The 12,440-nt window shown below is 45.0% G+C and overlaps 1 pseudogene; it reads right to left on the bottom strand.

The window, feature by feature from the left end:
- Nucleotides 1-2,413: 2,413 nt before the first annotated feature.
- LOC121452490 lies at nucleotides 2,414-4,019 on the bottom strand (annotated as a pseudogene).
- Nucleotides 4,020-12,440: the final 8,421 nt, after the last annotated feature.

The raw sequence follows: 12,440 nt of genomic DNA on the forward strand, positions 1-12,440 counted from the left end.
TTGTGTTTGTGGTCTGACCTTAGTGGAAAGCAAGATCAGGAACTCTAGACTGGTCTTAGCTATGTAGCATGAAGCCCGAGCATGGGCACAGGAAACTGTGTCTCAGTCTCTCCCCTCCCCAACATTTACATTCATAATAGACTCCTGGCTTTATGTGTTCTTTATTAGAATAATTGAACTGCATTATCCCTTCTTAGGTATTTATCAAGATTTTCTTTGTGTACTTATTTGTGTTCAGTTTTCATGAGTGCTCCCTAGATACACAAAGGTGAGGTATATATTCTATCTTCAAATACAGTAAATGGAGCATATCAATCAGTTCTATAGTATAGGCTTCACTGTTTATTTCTTTGCTCAAGTTGAGTTTGACTTAGACCAAGAGAAGTAAATTCGAATCTCCTATTATACATGTCTAATAAATCATTCTACAAATTTTCTTTTATGAAATTTACTATTCTATTTTTTGTTGTTGTTTATAAACACTAAGAGGCTGAAAGGTGGCTCCTTTGGTTGATGCCTGTCCTGGCTACCCCTACTTTTAAATTATACATCTTCACAGGATGCCCACATCAGACATGGTCACCCTGGAACAGCGATAGAGTGAGACAAACTGAGACACCCTGTCATCATGAGTGAGCAAAGGTGAGAATACACACACGGCACCAATCGGAAGAATTCCACACCATCACTGCTCCCTGCTCTCTGTGCTTCAGTACCCACCCCAGCATGAACCCCTCTTAATCTTCCTGCCTCCTACACAAGCACCCGTAGGATACCCAATTATCCCACTTCCGATGTTCCTTGGTCCAGAACAAAGCCATACTTCTTCCTAGATTCCCCCTCTTCTGCCCAAGGAGCCCAGTCCTACAACAAGCATAGACTAACTCATCTCCAATACACCAGGTGGCAAAGTGTCCCTTGTCACAGCAGTGTCTGCTAGTAAATTCAACTTGGTGGGTGGATGCCAACATATCCAGAGCTGCTGGCTTCATTCTACTTTGTGCCCTTAGCAATATGGAGTTATTCTTTGTCTTTGTTGATACTTGATCAGAATTCCACCTTGTTTAATGGTGCAGTCCTAAGACCCACTTAAAAAATGTGCATGTATTTATTCTTTTCTTTTTTTCTTTTTTTTCTTTTTTTTGGATTTTCGAGACAGGGTTTCTCCGTAGCTTTTTGGTTTCTGTCCTGGAACTAGCTCTTGTAGACCAGGCTGGCCTCGAACTCACAGAGATCCGCCTGCCTCTGCCTCCCAAGTGCTGGGATTAAAGGCGTGCGCCACCACTGCCCGGCCATGTATTTATTCTTAAAGCATTAAAATTGCCTCGTGTTAAACATGTCACTGTAAGTAGTGAAGCATTAGCTTCTGTTTTGTGGTCTGACAAGATTCCTCCTCTTAGTAGCTAGCTTACATACATGCATAGACAGAAGGTGTGTGTTTGCTCCTAGCTCTGCCATTTCATGGTATGCTATCTGTATGCATATTGAAACTACTCTCACCACATAGACCGCTTCTTCTTTTCTTTTCCTACTTCAGGTCTTTTCCTCTGAGCTACAGGAAGTTTTAAATTTCGATCCAGGAAGAACCTGTCCCATAAGCCCTTGCTCTCTGCTTACATCTGCTGCGTCAGTATCTACTCATCCTCTTCCTGTCAGTATAATTTGCCTGTTCTCGATATGCATGGAGTTAACACACTCAGTGCCCTTTCACTATGGCTTTTTCAGTTAGCATAGTAGGTCTTCTGTGTCGTTGCCTGCTTATGGCTGAGATAGTCTGTTGTGTGGACCAGGTACAGTCTATTGATGCATCTGTCAGTTGATGGACGTGTGGATTGTTTCTGCTTTTTAGCTATTATGGATAATGCAGCTGTGAACGTCCAAGCAACACCCTGTTGTGTGCATGTGTGCTTTCAGTGCTCTTCCTTATACATCCTGGGCAATATGGTCATTTTGTGTGTTACTTGTTGAGTGACTACCAAAGTGTTTTCAGGAGTGGTCACGTGATTTTACACCTCTTTCAGCAAAGGATGGTGCCATCCTTCTGGCATTCCCAGTCCTACTTTATTGTCAATCAACCCCTCAACCCTTCCTCTCTTCTTTTTCCCCCCACCCTCCTGTTTCTGTTGTAATTATCCTAATGAGAACAGAGATACCTCCCCTACAGCTGTAAGGGACACAGGGTATATAGCTCCATGATGGATCAGTAGTTAGTTGGTTACCATGTGTGACTCTTCCCCTTAGAAAGAGTGACCATCCATTGTAACCACCCAGTTATAAGTACGCTTTATGCAGTTCTGTGCAATGAGAAAACCCCTAAACAGAACAGAGCAGAAAATTAATCATAAATACTCATAAGAGGTACCCCAAACACTCTGGAGTTGATAACACGGAGATTTATTGTTACCATACATGCTTTTGGGCCAGGAGTCTGGTCCAGATATATATTTATAATATAATATTAGGCTTTAATAATGAAAAGACTTAGAGAACCAAGGTTCCCGCGGAGAACAGGAAAGCAGAACGGGAGGGGGGAGCACACCAGGAATATTTATTAGTAAGAAATATCCTCAGGGGACCACGCCCTACAAGCAAGGTGATTGGCTGGGGGGCTTCCCCTACATAGAAGGACACGTGTGGACCAGAGCGGCCTTTCTGGAGGGCGTGGCCACCTCTGCTACAACAGCGTCCCGGAAGGCAGGAGGTAGAGCAGCGCGGAGGCAGTACAGTGGGAAGGGAGGTTGTTCACTGCTAACAAAACCAAGGGCTTCCTCAGCAAAGCGTGCTTCCGGTGGAGCTACTTGGGGTCTTGTCTGACGCGTTTGGGGCTCTGCTGTTCCTCAGGCAGTGGATCCCTCCTCACAGAGACATTCCTGAGGGAACGCAAGCTCTGCACTTGCTGCAGGCGCAGGGCGAGCTCCGCGCTGCAGGCCCGCTGGACTGTCTCTGCTTTCTTTACGTCCCCGCTCAAGGCAACAGCCAGGGGCTCTGGGGTCCTCCTTGGAGACCAGCTCCAAATCCTGATTAGGTAAGCTCAGCTCTGGGGCAGGCTTCTCCTTCAGCACAGTGAGGATCTGGCTTGTAAGTGCCACTTCGGAAGCCATCTCTTTGCTGATGCCCGTGTCCACCGCATCCACGTCTCCACCGAGGGCGGCTTTGGTCTCTTCCTGGTTGGAGAAGATGGCGCCCTCCTTCTCCAAGGCCCGGAGATACAGTTCTAGGAGCTGCTTGGACTGGCGGGCCTCCTCTCTCTGGTCAAGCACCTGCTGGAGTCGTTCGACAGTGGCACAGCTTTGGCAAAGCTCCTGAGCCAGTTCTGAGCACGGGATGTCAATGAGCACTTGGAGGTCCTCTTCTGAGAGCAGGATGATGCTGGACAGGTCCTCTTTCAGCTGCCTGGCCACATTCTTCCACTTCGCCCCGGCTCCGCTGTCTGTTTCGTCGGCATCAAAGAACTCTTGGGAAACCCAGGCTGTTTCTCCATCCGAATTGTTACACGTCCACTTCTCATTACAGGGCAATGCCACAAACTTGGTATTGGAAGGGAGACAAAGGAAGTAGTCGTCATCGTCCACTAGTGTACCGTCCTCTGCCAGGACCAGGGTGACTGGTGTCAGGGACTCATCAATGGCCAGTACTTCGAAAGCTTTGCGCCTCAGCTCCTCGAGGCAGGAGGCCGCCACGCTATGCTGATCGCGGTTGTGGTTGCGGTGCAGCAGACACGGCTTGAGAGGCCGGATATCGTCCGGGTCCGGGTTGCTGGCTCCCCGCGACAGCGCAATCCTCCTCAAAGTGCAACCTGATAGACTGGGAAATCGCGGGCAGTCCAGAGCCGCTTTCCAGGTCGCGGGCACCCCTCCTCCCGTGGCCTGTCGGGAGATGTAGTTCTCGCCACAGCAAGTGACCTGACAGCAAGGCACGCCGGGAGATGTAGTGCTGGCTAATCGCGTTCGTTTCAGGGCACTACCGGAGTCCTGTGGTTTCTGGAATGTTTCCAGGTGGTCATCCTGACCATATTCCATCTTGGTCAGTGTTCTTCTTCTTCTCTGGGGAGTGTTCTTCTTCTTCTCGGAGACGAAAGGAGGACGCAAGACACAACAAAACCCACGTGGCGAGGTTTATTGCAGCATGCGCAACAGTGAGGGGAGAGAAGGGAAAAGAGCTGGTCCAGATTATTTTGAGTATCTCTGACAACATCTCTCTTGAATATCACCCCAGGAAATAATTAAAGAAGAAATAATCAGGTCACTTCCACCAAGAATCTGCCTCTCTCAGACCTTCTTATCATCCAACCAAAGGCCTTCAGCCTCAGTTTTACAGATTCAGACACTATGAATATACCCAGACATGTTTAGCCCACCCTGTGCTGTTCACCCACAGGATCTCAGAACTTACACTCTCAGTTGAGGTCAGAATAGCTTATATGTTCCTTCTCAGATGACAGCGCTCCTGTCCCATTGGGCCCACACCAATGGTAGATTTATTAACAAAGGACTTTGCCGTCCATATGCTTTGTGCCTCCCTCAGGTGCGACAGTCTGTTGGTACGTGGCTGCTCTCTGAATGTGCTCCCTGGTTAAACTTCAGGTTTAAATGACATCATCTTAACAGTTTCTTATGAATTGGGTTTCAAGGTTATCTTTCCCATATATCATTGACATTTTGCTCAAAATGAATCCCTTTTGTAAACAATCTGAAGAACAAAAACTTCACAGATCCCATAAATATCACCAATGCATCAATGCACCAATGCATGTACAGTCACGTGCGCCATGCTCGTGAGTGGGTTTTACCAACAGTTTCTCATGAACCTTACTTTCCTTCCTTCAGAGGCTTATGATTACAGGAGTACAATTGTGTGTGTGTGTGTATGTGCAAAGTTCAACAACCAAGAACTCATAATTCCAAGCATTTTTGAAAACAGCGCCACGGTGTTTTGTGTGTCACCACGTTTGTCCTGCCCTGTCTAGGGTGGCAGTGGTGGTCATGCTGCCATGCACACGGGTCCTAATTTGTGAATCATTAATCTTTACCTTCAGCCTTCTTGTGGGCAGATTAATTGCAACAGAAAGAATGTGGACATTTTATAATGATACTCAATTTGTTCTGGAAATTGAAGACTGTATTGAAGACTGAGAGTTTTTCTTTCCACATTTCCTGACACTAATGATTTCAAATGAAGATAAAAATAAATGTCAGGAAGATCTAGATTTTGGTTCTTGGAGTTACAGTTCTGTTAAACATTGAGACCTAATCCCTGTGATTTCTACACCGAAGGTTCATCTTTTGTCAGAGATTAATGTTTCCCCCTTTCATGCAAAAGATTAAAGAGGACGGATAAATATGGGACATTTGCCTTGCATTAATCAAACTTTTAATTCATCTGCTGGATAGACATCAAAAGACAAATTGCTGTGTCAGAATTAGAATTATATAATACAGCTAAAGTGAAGTGGACAGTTTTACTTGAAATGCATAAAAGTATTTGTAACTGGGTGTTAGTGGCACATGCCTTTAATTCTAGTACTTGGGAGGCAGAGGTGGGCAGGTCTCTGTGAGTTTGAGGCCAGCGTGGTCTACAGAGCTAGTTCCAGGACAGGCTCTAAAACTACACAGAGAAACCCTGTCTTGAGAAACAAAACAAAACGAAACAAAAAAAATATTTCTCTCTCTCTCTTTGTGTGTGTGTGTGTGTGTGTGTGTGTGTGTGTATGTTTGAGTGTGTGTAGGCCAGGGTTCAACCATGGGTATCATTTCTCAGGTATCTTCTACCATTTTTTTTGAGACATGGTAGCTTGGAGCTTTCCAGGTGGTAGGACTGCAGGTCCAAATGCCCCAGGTAAATTCCTGCTTCTGCCTCCCCAGTTCTAGGATTACAAATGTGCACCACAATGGCTTTAAAAATATTTATTTATTTTTATTTTGTGTGTATATGAGTGCCTGTATGTATGGATGTATATATGTATCTATATCACAGGCATCCTGGTGCCTGCAGAGTCCAGAAGAAGGTGTTGGGTCCCTGCAGCTGGACTTAGAGACCACTGAGTACTGCCCAGTGTGGGTGTTGGGAGCCAAAGCTGGGGTCCTCTGCAAGAACAGCAAGTGTTCTTAAACACTGAACTATCTGGTCCAGCTGTTATTATGGCTTTTTTTAAATTGTGAGTTCTGAGGATCAAACTCAGGTCCTTGGGTTTGCAAGGCAAGTGCTTCACCAAGTAAGCTGTCACCCTCGCCCTTCTTATCTCTTTATATTTGTGTTAGATAAGGAGCTATATGTCGGGTTATGATCACTTCCCCAAAGGAATCATTGCTCCATTTTGGTTCCACTGCCCTTTCATTCTTCTTGACGACAGTGGCAAAGGCACAGGGCTGGAAGTGAGAGCTGTGGAGACAGGAGGGGGTGTGTCTAGTGAAGGAAACCGGAGTGGACCTATGGTGGCAATGCATTACAACTGTTTCCTAGGTGACACCGATGATGGCATGATTATGGGCCTCTTGCCAAAGAGAGTTTGCACAATGGCCTTGCCCAAGGTTACGGCAGCAGGTTCCTGAGCAGGTTCACAACCAGCAAGGGTTCTCTGGATCCCTCCAGAATTTTCATATCCCTAACTCAGGCTGCTCTTTCTCCACAATGGAAACTGCCACAGCACGGATGCAGGGTGGCGAGAGAGACTTCACCAGAAGAATTCTTCTTGGGCATTCTGTTACTAAGGAAAGACAGGATAGCTTTATTTAGTTTTTATTGAAGATCTTGATAACAACAGAGTGAAAAGTCAAACAATCCCTATTCACTCAGAGAGAGCCTCATTCTTAGGCATGGTGTCTGCCAGCTCCCCTCCAGCTACCTGTCTCACACCTGGTGAGCCAGACTCCATCTGCTGAAGCAGGAGCAGCTTACTTGGCTCTTCCCAGGGGGGAGAACTGGAGCTAAACGGAACACGGGCTCTTACTGTGGGAGTCTGCTGACTGCTGGGTGACTTGGATGTTATACACAAAGGCAAAGCGATTAAAGGTTGCAGCTCTTAGTATTTTAAAGTCAGGGGAACATTGAAAATATATTGGTTGATCAAAGTTTCAGTTTCAGTATCATTGAAGAAATCCATTCCTTTCTTGCTTGCTGTGCAGTACTCCTGGGTATTGTGCTGTTCAGGTCACAAACTCCTTTCTTTCTTTCTTTCTTTCTTTCTTTCTTTACTTCCTTCCTTCTTCCTTCCTTCCTTTCCTTCCTTTCTCCCTCCCTTCTTTCTTTTCTTTTGATTTGTTTTTATTTTATGTATACAGATGTTTTGATTTATATATTTTTTATTTTATGTATACAGATGTTTTGATTTATATATTTTTTATTTTATGTATACAGATGTTTTGCCTCCATGCATGTCTGTGCAACACTAACATGTCTGGTGCCCACCAAGGCCAGAAGAGACATCAGATATCCTGGAACTGGAATATGGGCACTTGTAAGTCGCCATGCTGGTGGCGTGAATTGCAGCTGGCTCCTCTGAAAGAGCACCCGGCACTCTTAACTGCTAAGCAGTTGCTCCACTTCTCATGCTCTTTTTTTCTATGTATCCACAAATGAAAGCATCAGAATTCTATTTTTATAAAGCTGAGATGTGTTTGCAGATTTGGTCTCCAAAAGTCCCTTTTGGACAGCTCTCTCTGTGTGTTCTCCATTGCACAGGGTTGTATTAGTCTACTGTGTATTGTGACTCTGTGTCAAAGGGCATGGTAAGTTTCTCTGGCTTTTCACTATCATGACCAATACTATCCTTCTACATGTACCCACATAAAGATGTGTGAGTTTTTACTGCTGATAAGCATGTAAAATATTCTGACCATGCAATTAGTCAGCAAAATTTGTCTAGATGAGGTCAAAACTTTTTATTTGAGAATTTGATGTCAAAGTGAAGTCCAAGTCAGTGGGACAGAGCTGAACATCCCGAGTGTGTGAGTGTCTGGAGTCTGTAGACACTAAGACAATTGGTGTTCGTTCAGCTTTGTTTTTACCCAGTGTGATTGTGGATTCAACATCCCCAAGGCCACACTCTTTTAGGGTTCATCAGACTCAAAATCTGCTGCTTACTATAGTGAAGGGACAATGATTAAGTCAACAAAGGTAACAGGCAAGTGATTCTGGAGACCCGTCCCAAGAGAGTCACATGGGCACACTAAATTCGCTCAGTGACCTTGTATAATGGGGCATGAGGAGCAGAGCCAGCTAGGCATGCTTTCCCATGCCTTGGTGTCCAGGATTTCAGCCCTGTCATGATTAAGGTCATGTGCAGCACCTGCAGGCCTGACCTGACCTTGGTTCTAGTGTCCCCAGAGGCCAGACTTGGTCAGCACAACCCAGATCCCCAGGCCTCTAAACCAGGCACTCTTTCCTTGGAAACTCCTGTGGAGCTGACACAGCCTGGCCCAAGGCCTCAGGAATGTAAAAGTACCCAGCAGGCAGGGTACCCACGGGCTCTGAAACTATTTCCTGGGAGTTGACCAAGGGAGCAGTCTCCCTGGGAACTGGTCTTGCTTTCTCTGGAATGGGCTGAGCTTGATTAGCTAGTCCAGAGAGTCAGCCCTTTAACACACTCCTGGTGCTTTATCAGAGTGGTTCTGCTATGCATCTCTGTCGCTGAAGCCACCAGCTTCCGGTAGCTGTTGAAGCAACACTAGCAAATGCGTGTTCCTTCCCTGCCTGCCACCTTGCCCTTATCCCTGCTTCTCTACTCCAAGAGCATAGGCCTTTGGCCTTTTACTCTGGTCTGGTATTTCCTTATCCATCAGTTTCCTTTAAAGCAAGTGTCTGAGTCAACATCAGCAGGTCAGAAAGACAGCGCATTGAGCCTGTAATTGTAGAGGTGCCAGAGAGCATCTCACCCGTGGAACCAGCAGACTAGACAAAACAAAACAGAGAGTCAAAGAATTCAGTAGGGCAAAGATTTGCCTTGTTGTTCAGGTTCATCAGGGGATTTAAAATCCCCCTCATGGAGTGAATACAAAAAAACCTATTCTCTATCATGTTAATATTCCTTTACTGGTGATGGTATGTAGTGATACTCTGTTACTCTCAAGTTGAAGCAATCACCTTTGGGGGATATGCAATCACTCTGAAGCCCAAGTTTGCAGTAATTAGATAAAATTAACCTTGGGCCAGGAGGTTGCTTTAGCAACTCACTGAAAGAAAGTAATCATAGAGCATTAGAGGGTTTCTGGGAGAGCTAGAGAGACACAGGAAGTAGCAGAGGGGGGTTTGGAGTGAGGAAGCTGTTCCTGGTTTGGCAAAGCTGAAACATGGGTTTTTTTTGGAGATGCAGAGAGGAGGGAAGGTTAGCTAATTGTTACCCAGCCTACCTGGGCTAGCAGGTTTTCACCTCCGCCTTTGCATCTTGAGTCGTATTTATAAATAGAACGATGGAAATGTAGTTAATACTACCTTTAGTGGCAGCGACAGAGCCAGTACCAGTAGGAGCAGGATTCCTGCCAGGCTGTGGCCCGAGTACCCTAGAGAAGCAGGAGCAACTGAGATCTGTATTTGCTGGCTGAAATAGCAATGGATTAGGGCGCAGCCAGCACTGTGCCGAAGTTAAAACAATTTAATCACTTTAATCGATTTTCTTCTTGTTTATAGGTTTTGCTTTGTGTAGCTGATGCATAAAATTTCATGATGGGTTCTTCTATGGAGGCTTACCATTTATTTCTTTTTACCTGTAAACGTCACCATACAGTGCAAACACGTCACCTTGCTCTTGTTTCTAACACACAGTGTTCGCAGTTCCGTTCTTGTATTGGTGTTCATAGCGGCACTTCCTGACTGAAATTAGGTCTATTTTCCTATTTGTTCTGACCCTGTGAATCGGGGTGTTCCAGTTAGCAGCCCCCCAGTGTCACGTCTCTACTTCGACCAGCAAGGATGACGCGACACCGGAGCTCTTCCTGCTAGCAGTTTGTTCAGGACCTTCTTACAGAATCTCTCTCTCTCTCTCTCTCTCTCTCTCTCTCTCTCTCTCTCTCCCTCCCTCCCTCCCTCTCTCTCTCTCTCTCTCTCTCTCTCTCTCTCTCTCTCTCCTTTCTCTCTCTCCGGGCAAACCTCTACCCAGCCCTTAAGAAGGCACGGACTATCAACCCCGGATTGCCAGGCGGGCACTGCCCATAGGTCCACGTATATGCAAGCAGCTGACAATCATTGCGTGATCACAGCCTAAGTCAGGTCTTAGCCATAATTAGGAGGTGATTATCAGACGTGGCTCCACGCAGCTCCCTACACCCCAGCATCTACTTCCTTCCTTGTTCCTTTATGCCTTGGGATGAAATATTACCCATGATCCTCTCTGCCTTCCAGTTCAGTTGTTTTCTGGAGGCAGCACCTGTTATAGATACACGCTGGGGTTTGGTAAACTTAATCATAAGAAATGTGGGGAGTGCCATCTCCAGGTGGACTGCCACCTCCAGAGAGGGACTTGCTCACTTTTCACTAATATAAACTCTCATCTTCTGTTCCGAGGGAAGACATAGATGTTATTATTATTCTTGGCAGCACCACATGCATTCTCTCGTTTTTTGGTACCAGGTTCAACTTTTCTTTGAGAAAACCATCCTTTCTCTACTCTCGAGGGCTAGTATCAGAGTGGGGAAAATAAAAGAGTAGTTGCAACAAACAAACAAACAAACAAAAACAAAACAAAAAAACCCCTTCAAAACAAAAACCTCATTCTTCTGAAGTGCTGTCTTCTTACAAGATTAGATGCATGGAAGAGGTTGGCAAGAGGGATGCTTTGCACATTGCTGCAGTTCCTGCTGATGGAACCCAACAGTAAATTTGATGTGACATTCTGTTTCCCTGCTTTGGAAGGGGTCCCTCAGCATCAGGGAGGAAGCGAGAGGCCCTGGTCACGCCAAAGCATTGAATGTGTCTCTGCCGGTTTCATTCAAAGATGGGATACAAGCCAGCAAGAGCTTGGAGGCCATCATATGAACCCTAAGACCAGTTAGCTCGGGCCACATAATAAAAGATAGCCAATAGCTTGGGAGAAATGAATTCTAATAACATTGTTCATACCTGAGGATTAAGTTCTGACTGAACTATGATTCTTATTTTAATTGCATTTCTGCCATTCATCTATGTTGCTTGGTGGGAAACAAAGAAGCCCTGGCTGGAAGGGTAGCTGGAGAATGCATTGCCTCTCCACCCCCCTCCCTTTTTTTTTTTGATTATTTTATTACCTGTGTTTCTGCCATCAAATGATGTGTGGGCCACCAGTTATTTCTCATTCCTATCTTACAATTTAACTATCTTATAACTAGTCCAAACTCCTCAGATTTTTATAGCGTAAAAATACCCCCAGGTTATTGTTTTTATTTCTTTGGAGTGCTTAGTTGGGCGCTGAGTGAGTTCATGAATGATTGACAGCCAATAATGCTCCATATAGGTTGGGTCAGTGATACTTATGATGTTCTTATCTTCAAAAATCTTTCCCAGTCATCTTGTCTGGCTCCATTATTATTTAGAGTAGTTTAAGCTGATAATGTGATTGCTTTCCCATATAATAAAGAAGCAGAAGTGAGCGTGGTAGGGCTGGCAGAGGGGTACTGTGATGGTATCAAGGACATGGTTTTATCTGACTTCTTGTTCAGTTATTATTAACATGGGTAATCAACCTGAAGATTCTAGGATCTTGACAAAGAGGTTCAGGTGGGAAAGAAAAAGGCCTGGGAGTAAATATCACATGCAGTTTGGTGAATCTTTTAAATAATCTTTTCAGAAATTTTTGTAGACAGAGGCTGTTCATTTCCTGGCCACCAGAACAGAATAATCACACAGAAACTATATTCATTACAACACTTTTTGGCCTATTAGCTCAGGTTAATTATTAAGTAACTCTTAAATCTTAAATTAAACCATTTCTATTAATCTGTGTATCACCATGAGGCTGAGGCTTACCAGGTAAGGTTCTTGTGTGTCCTTCTTCTTTGGCAGCTACATGGCATCTCCTTGACTCCACCTACTCTCTCTATATATCTATTCCATCCTGATTATATTCTTCTAAGCCATTGACCAAGACAGCTTTATTCATTAGCCAATAAAAGCAACACATATACAGAAGGATGTGACACTTCAAATCCTACCCGGTGGCTTTGACCTACTTCCAGTTAGCTTCAATTATTGCATAGTTACCCTTAGTTAAAAAGGAGTCTGAGAAATGTAATTTCTCAGTTGGGGGCATGGATTGTACTGTTCCTCATGTATGCCATTGGATGGTTCACGAATCGGGCAAGGTGCTGGAGATTGAAACACACACACACACATACACACATTCACACGCACAAGCACACACATACAGACACAGGTCATCCTTGAAACAATGCCACCCTTTATTGTGTTCCAGGGCAGCTGATATAGGGCTCCCCTTAACTAATGCCCATGCCCTATCTCTCGGGATTTTTCAGCTG

This window comes from Microtus oregoni, unplaced genomic scaffold, assembly GCF_018167655.1.
Source record: "Microtus oregoni isolate MIOR12 unplaced genomic scaffold, Mior012 000009F_ref0000495, whole genome shotgun sequence".
In the NCBI taxonomy this organism is placed as follows: domain Eukaryota; kingdom Metazoa; phylum Chordata; class Mammalia; order Rodentia; family Cricetidae; genus Microtus; species Microtus oregoni.